The sequence below is a fragment of the Staurois parvus genome, unplaced genomic scaffold, assembly GCF_062004578.1.
Source record: "Staurois parvus isolate SC_StPar_1 unplaced genomic scaffold, SC_StPar_1.0 ptg000213l, whole genome shotgun sequence".
Taxonomy (NCBI): domain Eukaryota; kingdom Metazoa; phylum Chordata; class Amphibia; order Anura; family Ranidae; genus Staurois; species Staurois parvus.
In genome coordinates, this window is record NW_028318009.1 from 1,524,986 (window position 1) to 1,536,893 (window position 11,908).

The window sequence follows — 11,908 nt, forward strand, 5'->3', positions numbered from 1 at the left end:
TACATAGTTCAAGGTAAATTTAAAGGAAATTGGACAGAAAATTGTATAGTTTTGCAAATTTGTAATGTCAGTTGTTGAATATATTTATTATATTTCAATGATATTTCTCCCCTGCCTTCTATAGCTTATCCAAGAGGTGCAACTGGCTTGTAGGGCTAGAGCTTCCCACAGGGGATGGTGTGATATTTAAGCCTGGTTTCACACTGATGCGGTGTGGAATTTGCAGCGTTTTCTGTGCGAATTCTGCATCACAATCGCACCCCGTTCATGTGAACCACTGTGGGTGTGTAAAGTGAACAACACCCAAAAATCAGTCCACAAAACGCAGTGCGATTGCATAGGTGTGAATACCCATGCAATCCGATTCTAGTGCGGACCAAAAAAAGGATCCTGTATGTTTCTGGTGTGGATGCGGTGGCTCAAATTCCACCGTACATAAACCGCATGTGATTTGCACAGAAATGCGGTGCGGTTCCTGTGCGAATCACATGCGATATGCCACACCCCACAACAGAAGGCTAAAGTTTCTCTTTCCTTATTCCATACCCTTTATGTACTTTGGAAATCTCCCACCTTAGCAGCATCCAAGCCTCTGTATATACGGTTATATTTCCTCTAATACACTTTACAGAAGGCTTCAAGCACTCCTTCGTATCTTATTTGGTTTACATCTCACTTAGGTTGGAAGATTATGCAACTTTCTTTCCTTCGGCCTCAGGTTGAAGGAAAGGAAATCCCCTGATTCCAGTCAACATGATCACTTCTGGCGGCTATAGCTACCGGCAGTGAACATACGGAAAAAAGAAACGACATGCTGGTTGTTCTATTGATTGACTTCAGTACAACCAGTCTACCCGTAGATAGATTAAAAGTTGTTCGGTTCCTGCTGAACCAGTCGAATTACGATCTGGCTATGGCTGGCTTTACGATCTCTTCCGTAATCCAAACACCCTAAATGTAGACTTATCAGTCCATAATATGCTTTCCCCCCACTGTCCCCTTAAACCCCGTGCTGATTACATGTTGTTTACTAGGGATGTACCGATACCCTTTTTTGATCGCAGATACAGAATACTGATACTTTACGGTACGATTTGTGGCCATACAAAATGTAAGGATGCAAATCGCACTGCAAAGAATAGTATGCGAGTTGAACAGGAATCTCATTCCTGTTCAAAATCAAGTATATAATCCAAACGCACACATTCCTGCGTTAAAAATGGCTGTGTGTGTAAGTGGGTGCTGAAGCAACCGTCGACTGGAACAGAATCGGCAAGGGAGAATGTCACCAGCACATCGAGAATCACCAATATGGGTCCAAAAGTTTTAATGAATGATCACATAGTTACAGCATGGTTACGCCTTGCTGTAACTATGCGATCGTTCATTAAAACTTTGGACCCATACTGGTGATCCTCTGTGTGCTGGGGACATTTACCCTTGCTCATTCCTGTTCAAATCGCATTCTATTCTTTGCGTTGTGAATTGCGTCCATAAATTTTTTTGTATTGATGCAAATCGCACTGCAAAGTATCGGTTGCAGGTATCAGGAGCATTTGCACTAGTACTCGTGAAAATACTCGGTATCGATGCATCCCTATCGTTTACATATCAGCCCTGAATGAGTCACCTTGTTCTTGGGTCATTCAGAATGGGGGGAGGTCACCCTATGATTGCAGTGCAACATGAAATACTCATTGAGGGCTGATTCACACCATAGTAACGCAGTCCGGTTGCATTTCTGCATGCGTGTGTTTGATGCCTTTTTTCTTTACCTTAAATAAGGACATGTGCGTTTTTTATGTGTTTTCCGGTACAGTTTGGTGCAGAAAAAATGCAGCATGTTCTACTTTTATTTCTGGAACTGACCACACTAGTGTGAGTTAAGCCATTGCAAACCATGTAACCTCCTATCCATGCATTTTTGATGCAGAAAAAAAAAACGCACTGGATTGCATGTGGTGTGAACTGGCCCTGACACGTAAACCTCAATAGTTTGTAATCTGTGGCGGCGGTATGTACATGACAGCCTTGAGCAGTGGCTGTGGTCAATAGGGTCAGTGCAAATGTTACAAGCCTACAGTGTACAGCAGCAAGATCCTGCGTAAATCAGCACAGTCATGTGAATGAGACCTTGTTGTTTCCTTTAGAGGAAGGAACCATAGCAGAGAAGGTGTCAGATTCTGAAGATTTTACAGCAAGAGTATTACTTAAAGACCATGAAGATTGGTGGCTCAGTCAATGGGAGAGGTATGTACCCTTTATCAAAGACCAAGTGTACTGTCTGGAAAATAGGAATAAGTAAATACAAAGTGATGCAAATAATATTATGAAAATGTTCAAAAACAATGTGAAGGAGCTCCTCCAAGTCCTGTGGTCAGGTCATAGGCCATATAGCCAGACCAATTTGCTCTGTAAACCAGAAGGGGGATCTCACCCCCCACCGACTCAAGAGCGTTCACTGATCAGAAAAATCCAGTTTCTGCAACCCAAGGAAAGACATCTAGTCACTCCACAGATGGTGTAACACAACTACAAAGGATAGCAAGCCTTAGAATTCTGGAAATGAATTCAGCATCTCAGAAATACAAAGCAGCATTGTCATAACATCTCCAGGGTGACATCCTGCGTCTTCAGATGCTTTCAAGGGATGTTACCCCTGAAACATTGTGCTATATGGTGTCATAATTTTGCCACACACGGGAATTTATCCTACTAAACCTTCATCTGTAAAAAACAAAAAAAATTATTAGCCTGTCCATTTCTTTGCTTACATTTTCTACACTCATCTGACATTTTGATGATGTATTGGTAGATGAAACGTGGTGTCAAGTAGTAAAATCTCCGTAAAACCACTCTTCTAAACCCATTTTAAATAAGCATTTAGAAGATTGCTCTTGACCTATATCATAGGTTTATGGATTAAGGTAATTCCTTTTAAAGCAGTTTCTCCCGAGAAACTGTCATAGATGAAACACTCATAACCATCAAAATAAAACTGCAGCCTACATGACATTTATGATTTTAATAAAGTATAACTAAAGGCAAAACTTTTTTTCAAATTTTGGATAGCGTGGATTAGAAACCCTGCTCGGGTTTTTATTGCAGTCTGTGCCACCATTAGGGAGATTCACCCTCTCCATTTGTCCTGTTTACCTTTATCATTGAAAGTGAAAGTAAAGAAGGCCCCAAATTTTGGGTTGTCCCCAGAAAGGTAATAGAGGGGAAATCTTCCAATGGGGACACCAGTTCTGATAACCTGGGGGTCCCCAAGGACTTACCTTAATTTTCAGGGATTTTCTCTCACTTCCTGCTTTGGCTAGGGGACAGGAAGTGAAGGGAAATCTTCCCAATGAGACACAGATGGCAAAAGATAAACAGAGGAGTTATAACCCTCTCTTGCTTAATCCAAAATGGAAAAAAAAGTTCTTCAAAGTGTTACTAAACCCAGGACCCTGCATTCATATCTGGTCTGCCATGGTACACAGAGCATAGAAGTGCAATTATTTTAGTAAATATAAACTGCTAAATACCTTTTCCCATCAGCAGTTAGAGCAGTCTTGTGACTTCAGCAGAGCACTGGTTAAAGCTTGTAGAAGGAGTTTTCTTTCTGCTCTAGGAGGATGCAAAACCCCTGGCCCTCTGTCTGGACAGTGCTGATTGGCCCTGTGCTGATCACATGCCTTCTCCCAAGAAAAAAAAAACAAAACAACCTCTCTAGTAATACACGCTAAACTGAGCATGTGCATGTGGCTATGGGTTCAGTCTGTCTTATCAGGAGATAAGACATGGACATTTAAACAAGAGGAGGGGGCAGAGAAGTCAGGATCAAACAGCCTTTTTACACAATGCAGAGGATTAACCCCTTAGGTTCCACAGTGAGTATAACAAGCATGCTTTACTGCATATACAGACTGATTTACTTTTGTGGGTTTAGTAACACTTTAATAGCTATGTAATGAGGAAATTGAATGATGGTTGACATAGGGTAGAATGGTACAAAATGGGTGTTGGTAGAGTGCTGGGCTCAAAGGTAAGTATAGTCAGGTGTGATCTTCAGTTTCAAGAGGTAGCTCTCTATAATATGGGGTATCCCTATGGGTGTGTCGGGGATCTCCTCGATCCCCGCCGCGATGGTCCCGGCGCAGGCGCAGTGCGACGCCCTGTGCAGGGACACGGGCACTAGGTCCGGGCCGGCCGCGGCGTTCGAGTTCGCGTATGCGCAGTAGAAGCCGCGGCCGCCCGCTGGGCGGGATATTTAAATGGCCCTGAGCTGTCATTCAGTGCCTTCTGGTCTTTCCTGCATCCTGTGAATCTGTGAACCTGTGCCCTGTAAGTTATTGACCCGGATTGTACCTGACCTTGCTAATTTCTCCTGTCCTGACCCTTGCTTTGCCTGACCTCTCTCCTGGATGCCCCCTATTGGATTTGACCTGCTGTTGCTGACCTGGCGTGTGACCCGACCATTCTCTGCCCGCTGCCTTGTACCTTACCGTCCTCTCTGTTACCGACCTGGCCCGTCTGACCTTGCTCATCCATCCATCCCTCGCAGTGGGGTCTTCTGACCTCCTCATATCAGACTATTTCCCGTGGGAGCCCTTGGCGCATACCACTACCACTGACGGACGTACCCAGTAGCCACGACCTGGTCTCGGGGTGCTCCAAGTCCATCCCCACCATCAGGGGCCCTGGTGAACAAGCACCCTGGGACTTAGATTCCGTGCGCTGGGGGCGCCTATTCAGTGGAGTGCTAGTGGTATCACCGGGCGGTCCCTTACAGTACCAGAAGGCCATGACTGAGTCTAGAGGAAGGCCCTCTCCGCTTGAGGAGATCTGCAGGCACCTATCTAATTTGACACAGGCCGTATCGGCCCTGCAGGACAGATGTCTACAGATTGAGAATCGGTTCCAGACCTGCACTATATCTGTCCCTGCCCCACAGGCTGCGGTCCCCGCACCCCTGGCCGTAGCAGCCCCTGTGCCAGCTTCTGGGGCTTCCGCACCACTCCCTGCGGCCGAACCCCGAGTACCCTTACCAGAACGTTTCCACGGGGACCGCACACGCTTCAGGTCGTTCCGTGAGTCCTGCCTTCTTTATTTTGAATTACAACCACGGACCTTTGTGACTGAATCCGTGAAGGTGGGGTTCGTCATCTCCCTCCTGCAGGGTGAGCCCCAAGACGGGGCCCACCGACTGCGGGGAAAGAATGACCCTCACCTAAGTTCGGTTGACAATTTTTTTGACGCAATGGCTATCCTATACGATGACCCACAGCGGGCAGCCTCTGCTGAAGCTACTTTGTACACGCTCCGGCAAAGCCGTCGAGCGGCGGAGGAATACGCATCTGAGTTTAGGCGTTGGATGGGGGACACACGCTGGAACGAGTTTGCACTTTTGCATCAGTTCCGTATAGGCCTATCAGAAGCCCTGAAAGATGAACTCGCCCGGGTAGAGGTGCCTGAGACATTAGAGGACTTAATTGCGCTGACCATTAAGATTGACCGTAGACTGCGGGAACGCAGGTTTGAGAGGTCCGGTCAGGGTCATGGAAGTCCCTGGGGGTCATTTCAAGGTCCCAGCCAAGCAACTAGGCCAAACATCCAGAACCGGCCACCTGGAGATATCCCTGAACCCATGCAGCTTGGCCTGGCACGGCCTAAATTATCTCCAGAGGAACACCAGCGCAGACGATCCCAGAACCTGTGCCTCTACTGTGGTGAAGCTGGTCACATGGTACGATCCTGTCCGCAGAAACTGAGTAAGTGCACCTCTTCTTCCTTGTCTATTGGCAATGTTAGTCCATCCCAATACTTAGTGGTGCCCCTTTCCTTTCAGCTTCCAGAAAGGACCGTGGAGGTGACGGCCATAGTTGATTCGGGGGCATGCAGCTGCTTCTTGGACATTAATTTTGCTCACCAGCAGGGTATTCCCCTCCAATTAAAAGAAAAAGGGTTCAATATATTTTTGGCCGACGGTTCCCGGATAGAATCAGGGGTAGTTAACCAGGAAACCCCCTCCATTGCCGCTGCCATTGCCAGCCAGCACCTGGAACTCCTCCGCCTGGATGCTATAGCATCGCCCCTTTTCCCAGTCATTTTGGGGCTCCCATGGTTACGGGCCCATAACCCCCAAATTGACTGGGAGACTGGAGTAATCTCGTTCCCTTCCCCATACTGTTGGGAACACTGCCGCACTTCGGGCCCGGAGGTCCCCCAGTTCCTCCTGTGCTCTGAGGGGGATGCCGATTTAAAACAGGTAATCCCTGCAGCCTACCATGAGCTTCTGGATGTGTTCAGTAAACGGGGAGCCGATACTCTACCCCCCCACCGCCCATATGACTGTCCCGTTGACCTGTTACCCGGCTCAGAAATTCCTTTTGGGCGAATCTTCCCCCTTTCGGAGCTCGAATTGGGGGCCCTGAAGGAATACATCGAGGACAGCCTCCAGAAGGGGTTCATCCTCCCCTCCACTTCTCCGGCAGGGGCGGGAATTTTCTTTGTTGAAAAAAAGGACAAAACCTTAAGGCCGTGTATCGATTACCGGGAGTTTAACAGGGTCACAATAAAGAACCGTTACCCACTTCCATTGGTACCGGAGTTATTCCAAAGTTTAAAAGCAGCAGTGGTTTTTACAAAGCTGGATTTGAGGGGAGCGTACAACTTGGTTCGCATAAGGGAGGGGGACGAGTGGAAGACTGCATTCCGCACCCGCTTCGGCCACTTTGAATATTTGGTCATGCCGTTCGGGTTGTGCAATGCTCCGGCCACTTTTCAACACTTTGTGAATGATATCTTTAGGGACTTCCTGGATATCTTTGTTATCGTCTACTTAGACGACATTTTGATTTTCTCCCCTTCATTGGGGGAGCACAGAATACATATAGCAAGGGTATTGGGGCGATTGCGGCAGCATGGGTTGTATGCCAAGGCAGAGAAATGTTGCTTCGAACAATCCAGCATTACTTTTTTGGGCCTGATTATCTCCACCCCTGGGGTCTCGATGGACCCTCAGAAGGTCGCTGCAATTCTGGATTGGCTTGAACCCACGGACAGGAAAGGCGTCCAACGATTTATTGGGTTTGCAAACTTTTACCGGAAGTTCATCAAGAACTTCTCGGGTCTGGTCTCCCCCATTACTCAGCTAACCAAGCTTGGAACTCGGTTCAGATGGACACCAGAGGCTCAGGAAGCTTTTGAAGCCTTGAAGAAGCTGTTCACCTCGGCACCCATTTTGGGTCACCCAGACGCCGCCCTACCCTACATCTTAGAGGTAGATGCATCGGAGAATGCAGTAGGTTCCATTCTTTCCCAGCGGAAAGGCACCAAGGAATTGCTCCATCCTGTAGCATTTTTCTCACGGAAGCTTACCCCCGCGGAGAAAAACTATGATATCGGTGATCGAGAACTACTGGCGATCAAAACGGCGTTAGAGGAATGGAGGATGGAGCCGTGCACCCCATCTTGATATTTACAGATCACAAAAATCTGGAATACCTGAGGACCGCCAAGCGTTTACGCCCACGACAGGCAAGATGGGCATTATTCTTTTCGAGATTTAATTTCCACATCACGTACAGGCCTGGATCAAAGAACACAAAGCCAGATGCGTTATCACGTATGTACGAGGACGCCAAGGAGATCCCAGTGCCTGACACTATCCTGTCCTCGGGTAACTTCTTGGCCCTTCAGTCGGACCTTCGTTCCAAGATAATGGAGGCGTCCACAACCGTATGAACCCCAGTCGAAGGGCCCCTCCAGAACAAGGGGGGACTCCTATGGAGGGAAGATCGGATTGTGGTGCCGGAGGAAGCCCGAACCCTGGTCTTGGGACATTGCCATGACCACCCGATGGCGGGGCACTTTGGCCCAGGAAAGACCCTGGAGCTTCTCCGACGCTCCTTCTGGTGGCCAGACATGGCTAAAGATTGTAAGGGCTATGTAAGATCCTGTATCACCTGCCAGAAGAACAAGCCATCAAGGAACAAAGTTTGGGGTCTGCTGCGGCCCTTACCGATTCCTGAACGACCTTGGCAAAAAATCTCGCTAGATTTTATAGTCGAGCTTCCGCCATCGCTAGACCACACGGCAATCCTTGTGGTCGTGGACCGCTTATCCAAAATGGCCCACTTCATTCCGTTGAAGAAAACTCCCTCGGCAGCCGAGACTGCGCGAGTATTCATTCGTGAGGTTGTAAGACTGCATGGGGTCCCCGAAGACATTGTCTCGGACCGAGGGGTCCAGTTTACGTCAAGATTTTGGAGGGCACTATGCGAAGCCCTGGACATCAAATTGTCCCTCTCCTCTGCGTTCCACCCATAGACTAACGGACAGACCGAAAGGACCAACCAGACCCTTGAGCAATACTTGCGATGCTACACATCTTTTACTCAAGATGACTGGATGCCACTTCTACCCCTGGCGGAATTCACGTACAACAACGCTTGCCATTCAGCAACGGGGCAGTCCCCGTTCTTTGCCAATTATGGGTTTCACCCCGTCTTCCTCCCGGATTTGGTCTCGGAATGCCCAGTTCCAGCAACACAAGATGTAGTAACATTTTTCTCCTCAAACAACAAGAAACTTCAAGAGGCCATCAGTCGGGCCCAAGAAGACTACAAGAAGGCATTCAACAGGAAACGGAGGGTAGATCTGCTGTTGCGGCCTGGGGAGAAGGTTTGGTTAGCGACATCCAATTTAAAGATGCTTTGCCCTTCAAAGAAATTGGGACCCAAATTTATAGGCCCCTTTTGCATTAAGCGGATGGTCAACGAAGTGGCTTACGAACTTGTCCTCCCTGACACACTCAAGATCCACCCAGTCTTCCATGTGTCCCTGCTGAAGCCAGTGATCCCAGATGCCTTCCCTGAACGAGAATCTAGACCTCCGGAGGCCATAACGGTCGAGGGAGAAGAAGAATTTGAGGTAGAAACAATCCTGAAGTGCCGAAGGAGGGGGGGCCAGACCCAATTCCTTATCAAATGGAAGGGCTATGGCCCTGAGGACAATTCTTGGGAACCAGCCCATAATGTCCATGCACCCAGACTTGTCCGGAGGTTTTTTCGCGATCACCCGTGGTGGAGAGATCGGGTGGGCATCCGGAGGTTGCACGTAGGGGGGGGCAATGTCAGGGATCTCCTCGATCCCCGCCGCGATGGTCCCGGCGCAGGCGCAGTACGCCGCCCTGTGCAGGGACACGGGCACTAGGTCCGGGCCGGCCGCGGCGTTCGAGTTCGCGCATGCGCAGTAGAAGCCGCGGCCGCCCGCTGGGCACCAATGGCAGCGCAGGGCGGGATATTTAAATGGCCCTGAGCTGTCATTCAGTGCCTTCTGGTCTTTCCTGCATCCTGTGAATCTGTGAACCTGTGCCCTGTAAGTTATTGACCCGGATTGTACCTGACCTTGCTAATTTCTCCTGTCCTGACCCTTGCTTTGCCTGACCTCTCTCCTGGATGCCCCCTATTGGATTTGACCTGCTGTTGCTGACCTGGCGTGTGACCCGACCATTCTCTGCCCGCTGCCTTGTACCTTACTGTCCTCTCTGTTACCGGCCCGTCTGACCTTGCTCATCCATCCATCCGTCCATCCCTCGCAGTGGGGTCTTCTGACCTCCTCATATCAGACTCTTTCCCGTGGGAGCCCTTGGCGCATACCACTACCACTGACGGACGTACCCAGTAGCCACGACCTGGTCTCGGGGTGCTCCAAGTCCATCCCCACCATCAGGGGCCCTGGTGAACAAGCACCCTGGGACTTAGATTCCGTGTGCTGGGGGCGCCTATTCAGTGGAGTGCTAGTGGTACCGCCGGGCGGTCCCTTACAGGGTGCTGGGAGTAGTCAGAAAAAAAAAATGTGACGGTTGAGAGCACCACAGGTTTGTAATAAAAGGTAAACACCGAAGCATTTCAGGGGTTCACAACTCCCCCTTCATCAGGCTGAAGGTGATGGGAGAAAATACTGGATGATGAAAGCAAAGATTCAGTAATTAATATAATGATTATTATAATGTGAGTGACAGCCTGATGTTATCCAGTGTCTTCTCCCATCACCCCCAGCATTCAGGCCCTGATGGAGGAGTTGTGAGCCCCTGTAACGCTTTGGCTTTACATAGTAATCTTTTATCAAAAGTAAGAAACCTATACTGGCCTTATAAACTTGCTGGGGAAGATAAAAAAAATATTTGGGGTGACCTTCTATTAGTGGGCTTTTTTCCTTGCTTCCTGCAGTGTTGCCTACGAAAAGCTGTGCTGGAGACCTCTACCTCCCAGGCCTGCTCCCTGAGAAGGGTGAATCCAGGAGTGGGCATCATTTTCTTTTTTTTAGTTTTGACCATGATACATAAAATATGTGCACACCATTACACATTTCATTGAAAAGGGACTTTTATCTCCTAACCCAAATTACTTAGTCACTTGGGATGTTTATTTGGTAGCAGATATAGATTCATAATTCATGGATTTTATTTGTGACAAAAGAAAGTAACAGTAGAAAAAAAAAATCATAAAGGTTTAAGAAAAAACGCTTTTGCACAATAGCAGGTATCTGCCCCAATTTTAATTGATGTTTTCTATTGGTTCAGTGGATTATTTGGTTCCTTTAGGCCTACCCCACCAGGTCCTCAGTGTCCAGTGGGGGGGGGGGGGGAAGTGGCACTAAGGCTAGAGTGTCTGTCTGTTTTTCAGGCGAACCTGATAGGAATCTCCATGTTGGTCTATGTGCAGGCTGATGTAAACCCTCTGCGTTCTTTCCCATTTTTCCAGACCTAAATGGGACCAATCGGAGATGGCTTGATATAAATGGACATAAAAGTCCATTCACATCCAGCTGGCCATAGAGCCAACATGGAACTACCCCATCTGCCATCCCATATAAACTTGTCCTGGAACTCTATACAAAGCAACTGTCACAAATCAACCCCAGCTTGGCCACCAAATTTCATGGGGGGAGTCAGAGTTTTATTTTTTACTTTGCTTTGGACAAATTGCAAGAGAGCCCTATCCAGTGCGTCGGTGTCCTGGAACAAACATATAGTCATTGAAGTCCAAATGCTGTGAACGGCCATCCAGCAGGCTTGTTCGCAATCAGTGACTCACCAGTTGGCATCGAACTAAAATTAGGATTGTAAACCCTGAGCCTGTAATCTTGGCTCCCTTATTTCTGTCCATCAGCTGATTTATGGCCACCCTGTAGGTCTGAAATTTGCTGTATAGATTTTCTCACAGTGACAAGGACATGTTTTATACTGAGACCTTTGCATGCTAAATACAAGGATGTTACACTTTACACACTAAACAATGTCACTGGCAGTGTGCCTCCATTGTTCTTAGTAGGAAGTGAAGTACTTCAGTTCTGGATCTCCTGAGCAAAGCTCACATCATCCACCAGTAGGTCAGCAACTCCCAATGTGCAGCATGTGTGTGAGTGAGTATACACAACAGTAAGGTCCCCTTCTCAGCTTTCAGCAACCAAAAGAAGGACTTCATGGATTCCATAAACAGGAACTTGTCTGATTCAAATTTTAAAGTCACCTTACCACAAAATTAAAGGAGATATTGGGGTCATAAAAACATAGAGATACAAACTGATCTCTCATCCTGATGCTGCATCTGTCCCACGCCGACTCCAAGACCATCACATGTTGACTATCACATGACTGCTGATCTGATAGCTCTCAGTCTCTGCTTCCAGGGGAGCCATCTGGAACAAACAGGGGAGTGGTGGGAACTGACTCTGGCTCTCAGTCATATGCTGAGTGGTACTGAAGGCCTGTTTCCATCAGATGCAGTGGGGCTATGCAGGTAGCTGTTTCCGACACAGCCCCAATACATAGACAAAGCAAAGTGCCTTGCTTTATATGATGTCAATTCACAACTAAATGTACAGTTTTTTCAGCCCGTTGGGTTGTGACATG